The sequence below is a fragment of the Lolium perenne genome, chromosome 1 (assembly GCF_019359855.2).
Source record: "Lolium perenne isolate Kyuss_39 chromosome 1, Kyuss_2.0, whole genome shotgun sequence".
In the NCBI taxonomy this organism is placed as follows: domain Eukaryota; kingdom Viridiplantae; phylum Streptophyta; class Magnoliopsida; order Poales; family Poaceae; genus Lolium; species Lolium perenne.
Genome location: NC_067244.2, coordinates 6,130,210 through 6,138,379, shown reverse-complemented (window position 1 = coordinate 6,138,379; position 8,170 = coordinate 6,130,210). Strand labels below are relative to the sequence as shown.

The following is an 8,170-nucleotide window of genomic DNA, read 5'->3' as shown; positions in this document are numbered from 1 at the left end:
CCATCGGCTCCATCCTCCTCTCCATCCCTTCCACTCCCCGCTGCTGAACTCGAGTCGCCACCGCACTGCTGAGCGCGGGCCGCCGCCGCGCCGTGCGAGATTGGGAGGACGTCAACCCTACCGAGCACGGGCCGCCGCTGTGCCATGCGAGATGGCGAGGACGTCAACCCAAGGTGAGCCTCCTTTCTTGAATCCTCTGCTTGTGCCTTTTCTTGGTGTACAGCTTCCAGCCAGAACGGGGAGGAAGAAGAGGACACAGAGAGGGAGTAAATGGGTCAATTTTATGGTTCAGTACCAAGATTCCCAGAGGTAACAGCACAACACATTTTAATTTGCATCTGTTTTTTATAGTACGCTCACGTAGTCCCCAATCCTCTTTTCGATCCGTGTTGTGACTTGTGGCTGCTCCTTGATTGGATTCGTGTTCAGGAGTTGTTTCTATGCATTGGGAAGACGAGCTGGGCTACCCACTCATAGGAGAAGCTCAGAGAGGCCCGAAGAATCCATCTTGAATCTGTACAGGTGTGTAAACCCCCATCTAATCCCCTTCCCTCATTCATCTCCATTTGATCTATTCAGTACTTATGATGCAATTTGTTTGGATGTGCATAGAGTATGCTGCAAATACAACTTGGGGCCTCACAGCGAACATCGCATGTGAACCGTCCGATGAATCTGATGGGGATTTCAGCCGTCCGTTTTTCACGCGCTGGTATAAAAAGGAGCCCCCGCAGTGGAAACCCTACCCAAGCCTCTCCCCCAATCCACTCATCAAACCCTAGCCCCCAATCCCTGCTCGTGTCTCTCCTCCCGCACGTCCTCTCCCCTTCCCTTGCCTGCCTCCTCCTCCTCCATGAGCTCCATCGGCTCCATCCTCCTCTCCATCCCTTCCACTCCCCGCTGCTGAACTCGAGTCGCCACCACACTGCTGAGCGCGGGCCGCCGCCGCGCCGTGCGAGATTGGGAGGACGTCAACCCTACCGAGCACGGGCCGCCGCTGTGCCATGCGAGATGGCGAGGACGTCAACCCAAGGTGAGCCTCCTTTCTTGAATCCTCTGCTTGTGCCTTTTCTTGGTGTGCAGCTTCCAGCCAGAACGGGGAGGAAGAAGAGGACACAGAGAGGGAGTAAATGGGTCAATTTTATGGTTCAGTACCAAGATTCCCAGAGGTAACAGCACAACACATTTTAATTTGCATCTGTTTTTTATAGTACGCTCACGTAGTCCCCAATCCTCTTTTCGATCCGTGTTGTGACTTGTGGCTGCTCCTTGATTGGATTCGTGTTCAGGAGTTGTTTCTATGCATTGGGAAGACGAGCTGGGCTACCCACTCATAGGAGAAGCTCAGAGAGGCCTGAAGAATCCATCTTGAATCTGTACAGGTGTGTAAACCCCCATCTAATCCCCTTCCCTCATTCATCTCCATTTGATCTATTTAGTACTTATGATGCAATTTGTTTGGAGGTGCATAGAGTATGTTGCAAATACAACTTTGACTGAACAGTGAGTTGTTCTATTGATAGTTTCCTGTATTTTGCAGATCCATACAACAATTCGTGCTATGAGAGATGGACCTTCTTGGACATTGATGGTTCTGCAAATACAACTTTGATTGAACAGAGAGTTGTTTTATTGATAGTTTCTTGTATTTTGCAAATCCATACTCCAATTTGTGATATGAGGGATGGACCTTCTAGGACATTGATGGTATGGATAAAGAATTTACCATCAAAGAATTTTTATTTTGTTGAGATAAACATATTTCTTGGCATGACAACTACTATTTGTTGAATGCAGCTACTGGAGTTATTTGTTGTTTTATGGCTGGATATTTTGATCCCTTTGCCGTTCCATTGCTTCTAGAGAAACTTGCCTCCTCTCTTGCATTAGCAAAGGTCGCAGGTATTCTTACTGGAGGTATGTTGATCATTTCTGCAGGTTTCATGCTTACTTTCTACAGGCTACCAATTTTCATTTCTAAAACGCCCTGTTGTTGCTTCTTCTGCATATGAATAATATGATATTGTCTGTGCATTTTGTGTTTCTATTGTATCAAGATCACATGGCATTTAATAGGTTGATGCTTCATTTCCTGCAGGATGGTCTTTAATGGCCAAGGTTTTTGGGTGAATGGAACAGCGTAATAGATGGAGCAGAAGGGGGGCCCTTGGTGTTCATCATAGGTTCTTCTCTCCCTTCCCCATCTTTATTTTTCCTGGTACTCTGTTTATACTGTGCAATGTGTATCAAGGAGTTTTATAAGGCGAAGCGTGATGCCATACTTGCGCCGTGTCCCAACCAGTGCAATTTATAAGGATCTTGAATGGCTTTTGCCCCAGTGCAATTTAATTGATGCAAGTATCCTCTTTTCTGTCTTGCTTTAGTTTTGTCTCTCCCATGCACTTGCTCTATACATACATCATATTTTTTCTTCTATTAGTGCGAGCTTTCCAAAATCTATTGAATCATGCCTTAGTTAATTATGTATCAACGCAATTTCTATTTGTTTGACTATATCTTGCTCTCCCCAGGTGAAGAAATGTCAGAAAGTAAATTAGTTTGGAGGATTTACCGAAATTTGGATATATCTGGTGCTTGGTTTTGAGGTTTCTGTCATATATTATGTATCTTCTGTCGGACATATATATCATACTTCCACAAGAGGACCACATTCATTTTGACAACGGTCATGTAGGTGAGGGCAGCCAAGTAATTATGTACTCAAGCAGCCTTTTTCTTTCTTTTCTGTACAATATGGGCATTAACTATTGTTTATGTTGGTACCCGCTTAATATGCTCACATCGAGAGGGCGTAGCTAGGGTTCAAGGAGGGTGAGTTGGTGGCCTGCACGACACCACCACCCTCGAAGTTGCAGTTGCTTGGTTCTGCTGTTGTGCCGAATCAAGTGGCGGATGGGCACCATCATCCTCTTTCAGGCAAAGATCAACATGCTCTTTCCTTTTGGTTTGTTCTCCCAGTTTAGATATATGTTGTTGGCATACATATGTTGTTCCAATTGCTTGAAAAGGCGTGTATGGCTAACCGGTGAGACGTCTGTCCATGCATGATGTCATTTTGCTCTGATGAAGCTGCTCTTCCCCTAAAGTGAGTGAGATCAATAAAAAGTAAAAATGCGCAATTTGAGTGCCTTTCAGTAATGCCATGCTGTCTTTAAATTCGGGTAAAATCAGAACATACGCACAATTATATCATGTATAAAGCCGCTTGACCAAATTTAAGGCAGCCACTTACAGTTCCAGCTATTTATTTATCTAATTAGATGAACAAGATCTGACGTGACCTATGGTTACACATTTGTCATTGTTTTAAATAGTTTCAGTTCAAACAATTCCCTTGGTGATGTATTTCAATCTTCCTAAATTTTTAATTTTGGTCTTCTCTGAAATTTTCCATGCAGAGTGTCAGTAATGATGGGCTTGGGGAAGGTACAGAAGCCATAAACAGAACACTGGACAATCAAATTCATAATCGGCGTTTCTGCTGATCAAGTTAATCATATTTCCTCTATGGTTGATTGTATTATGCAAATGCCTAAAAAGGTGACCAGAGAACCATGTCTATAGGAATATGGAAGAGAAATCAACATATGAGGTACTATCAGATCTTGACCCGAATATATATATGTATGCGAGATATAGTGTTAAGTTCAACTAGAAGAAGCTTGTCAGTCAAATGTCCTCAAAGACCCATATCTGAATCTCCTGAAAAGATTTACCCAAGATCACTCAGTTAGTGTGCCATCTTCAGGTTATATGATGTATACATGCAAGTGTGCCGGGTGATGCGAGCCAATAGAAGAGGAGAAGCCATGGAGAAAGGATTAGGAGAGATGTTCCATGCCCTTAGCTACTGCCTTCCCAGCACCAACTTAGGCTACATCAGCAAGGTGATCCCCCACACTGCATTTCTTTTCTTCACATACTTGCAGCAGCAATTCATTGTACATGATTTTATTCTCTTGCATAGTTGGTCAACTGTAATCTTGCTTTGTTGATTAGTTTTCTTCTTATGAGCAGAGTGAAGTTGTGCAGAAGGGAAGATGGACTTGTGGTCAGCTTTTTTTCACCAGTGGTCAAAGAATTGGAAGGTAGACCACGTTTTAATGAGATTTTTCAAGAAGACGAGTATCCAGCAGAATTCCCTTACAAAGGTAAGAAAACACCTCCTGCCAGTTGAAGTCTAAGATCAGTTGATGTTTGAAAATGTTCAGATTGTAAAAGTACATGTTATTGTTCAGATATTATTGTTACATGTGCCAGTGAGATCTGTAGTGTGTGATGCAATTCAATTTGTCTACTCAGAGAACACTAGCAGGAAAAAAAAAGTAGTACCTAGCGCTTAGATACGTATAAATATTTGTTGTAGGGAAACCTTATTTGGTTCTCCACTTGAGATATTAATATCATGATTATGCCTTCTTTTAGGACCTATAAAGGAGTTGTTTAGAATGTGGTTGAGGTCAGCTCGTAAAGTGTCCCAAGTGGCTCTCCTATAACAGGTCTATTTAATTTGACTTGATTGGTAGTTCTTATAGTACTCTAATATATATAGTGCAGTATTGAGTGTATTTAGCAGTATGTTGTTTTAACACCTCACAATTGATGCATTTTGATGGATTACAGGATGGTGGCACGATTGATATTTGCTCATGATATTCGTCTTTCCATGGGTGTGGTAAAACGATGGAGGGTTTATCACCTTAGGGTGTTCTTAGTCTCCTCATTATTTGTATTGTCTTGTCTTACACATAATAGAATCAAGGATGACAGAATAATTCTGAATTTCATCATTTGTTCCTTATTTATTCCCCCCTCTCCCAAATTGCTTGATTAAGTCGATTGGTGTGCTTGGTAGCCCACTTGGTGGTCCTTATTAGGAAAACCTTTGCTGTAGTTTATGGGTCCTACTTGGTTGTTTGGTCCTGACCATTACTTCTTTGTGAATAAGCTCTTCCTGGCATGGATATTGTGAAAGGCTGGCAGCTCCCCCTTCCACCACTAGACCATAAACTTAGGTGTTCTTTTTTCCTATAAGAACATGATTCAGGTTTTTACTCGACACAAAAGAGATAAGTTGAGATTCGTTACTCATTTTCATATTTTTATTTTCCTAAGCAAAAAGAGAGCAGGACTATTTTTTCTCTTATCACTGTAAGCAGTTTGCAATTTTTGGTTGCATGCTTATATATGATCTATGTTCATGTGGCTTGCATATATATGATTCTAAAGCTTGCAGATATATATCTTTCCACAAGCAGGCGTTCAATTCAATGACAATGGTTAGTGTACACTTTAGCTAGAGTTATGTAGATGAGACCTGGAATGTTTGTAGTGTGGTGTTAGAACATGTGCGCAGTCCTGTAAATTAAAAAATCAGTTGAATATGATACAATTTTTGCATTTTCAATCATATATTTCACTAAAACATATACTTTGTGTATTCTCCCTGCATCCTCACGGCACTCAGTCCAGCAAACCTTGCCGCCCATAGTCGACCAGCAGGTAAGTGCCTTCTCTCAGCCATATTATCCCATCATTATGTGTAGGCTTTGAGCGAGTAGTGAGAAAAGTGTCCGGCAGGTTATCATTGTGCGGTTTTCATGCTACATTATTTTGAAGATCTGCCTAGGATAAAATTGTGATTGTAAGTTTTGTGTCTTTTTATTATCCACTTCAATTTATGTTTGTCAATCTAGATATTCACTCCAGTATTTTTTATTACATTCTCTACTCATGTATTTAGGGCCAACAACAATTTCTTTTGGGCTTTCTCTTGGTACGATATATTTTGTCTATGCGTGTTTTTGGCATACTGTAATGCATTTTGTGTAAATTGCTAACATATGCTCAATTTTCCAAGGAATCATTTATGTTTGCAATGAATTTCCAATAAATAGATGATTAAAAGTTTTATACAATACTGGTTTGCCACTTAGTTGTGGCGAAATATTTTTGTTGTTGTCACTTCGGTACTTGTTTGTAGAAGAACTCATGTAGAATTTCATACACTCAGGTACAACCTAATATGTTGGACTTTACAAAAAAAAGCGATGTTGGTATACACTCTTAATTAGATATAGATACCTTGCACGCCCTTCATCAAGTGCCAGGAAAATATTGAAATCCATTCTGAACCATATCATAATGCACCCCAATTTTTTTTTGTGCTGAACGTGATTTCTGTGTTAAAGTGTTATCACCAGGATTTGACCGAGTCAGAGGTGGGCCGCGATCAAGATGGACTTGAAGGATATACATGGAAGAAATATGTGAATCGGCCTTTATATGCAAAGTGTGGGCTAGTTGGCCCGTGTATCTGTAAACATATTAGGATACGTGTCGGTTAGTTAGAGTTTTACCCGTGCACGGTTAGGTGCACGCCTAAATTAGAAAGTCCCCTGGACTATAAATATGTATCTAGGGTTTATGGAATAAACAACAACCAACGTTCAACCAACAAATCAATCTCGGCGCATCGCCAACTCCTTCGTCTCGAGGGTTCCTACCGGTAAGCAACATGCTGCCTAGATCGCATCTTGCGATCTAGGCAGCACAAGCTTCATGTTGTTCATACGTTGCTCGTACTGAAGCCTTTTTTATGGCGAGCAACGTAGTTATCATAGATGTGTTAGGGTTAGCATAGTTCTTCGTATAACATGCTATCGTAGTGCAACCCTTACATGTCTAGCCGCCCTTACACCTATCTTAGGTGTAGGGGCGGCACCCCGCTTGATCGTTATTCAGTAGATCCAATCCATTACGGTTGCTCCTTGTTCTGCAAGGATTAGTTTAATATCTGCAATAGTTAGGCCTTACAAAGGGTTGGAGGATCCAGCGGCACGTAGGGTGTCGTTCGCTAGTCCTAGACAGGATGTTCCGGGGATCAACCTCGTGTTGGTTTTTAGGCCCTATCTAGGATCGGCTTACGATCACCGTGCGTGGCCGCGAGGCCCAATCGTGAGTAGGATGATCCGATTATGCGGTGAAAACCCTAGATCGTCGTAGATCGTTTCAGCTTTATCTTGATCAAGCAGGACCACCATATATTCATGCACCTCGTACGAATCATGGGTGGATCGGCTCCTTGAGCCGATTCACAGGATAACCTGAGAGCCGATCGAGGCTCGTATTTAATGTTTACGTGTATGCCCTGCAGGAAACTAAGCGAGGCATCTCCATCACCTTCCTGACCAGGTATAGGTCAGGTGGCACGCCCTTGCATCAGCATCGGACGTGTGTACCAGAAGGCTTTGCGGGCCGTCGCTCGGAGGGACCAGGGCCAGCCGCAGCCCTAAGTTGTTCCCGGCTCTACTGTGTTGCCCGTCGCTGCCCGCCGGTGGGTTTTGACCGCAACACATTCTGGCACGCCCGGTGGGACCATCGTCTACATCAACCACATCTCCATCTACATCTGAGATGGCGGACGGCACTACAGTCACGTACGAGGATCTGACCGACGAGCTCAAGAAGAAGCATGACGAGGTCAAAGCAATCCTCGAAGCCGACCTCATCGGCTCTTTCCACAGAACCCGTTCACATGGCATCAGGTGGAAGGGGTTCACGCCTGATGGTGCACTCGATGGGATAGACCTCTCTGCCCCGTCAGAAGAACGCACCAGGTCCCTGCGGCAGGAGATCAACTACATGGTGGCTCACTCGCTACACCGCCACTCTGAGAACCTGGTAAACACGTTGGAGCGTGTCGCTCTTCGCGTGATCCAGGAGATCATGAGGCACCAGTACTCGCCGTCAGGACCAGCTCTCGGGACGCATCAAGGAGAGTTGCCACTCCAGTCCCGTCCACCGCTGCCATTTGCGTTGGCAGCACCAGAAGTGCCGACTTCACCGGCATTCGTCGTCTACAAGATCGGTGGCGACCCTAGTGACTGCCAGTTCTTGCATGAGGCGCCTAAGGAGATCCCTCACGGATATATGTGCATGTATGTGCCAGATTGCGGTAACTGGGCGCTCACAAACCAGGCCACAACATCAGGGACTTCTGGGAAAACAGGAGGGACGTCAGCGACCGATCTTGAGAAGCAGATGTGGCTAACTAAGTACGCCACCCCGACGAACCTCCAGAGCTCAGCTCCTGCAGTTGGCTCAGAGCTGGAAAAGCAAACATGGCTGGCTAAGTACGCCACCCCGG

General features: G+C 44.0%; 1 long non-coding RNA gene across 1 annotated transcript; it reads left to right on the top strand.

Annotated features, from left to right (window-relative positions):
- The first annotated feature begins 3,769 nt into the window (after window positions 1-3,769).
- LOC127342043 (uncharacterized) lies at window positions 3,770-4,914 on the top strand. Its single transcript, XR_007876173.2, has 4 exons — window positions 3,770-3,908; window positions 4,039-4,172; window positions 4,447-4,520; window positions 4,645-4,914. It is a non-coding gene; the product is annotated as an uncharacterized lncRNA (long non-coding RNA).
- The last annotated feature ends 3,256 nt before the right edge of the window (window positions 4,915-8,170 follow it).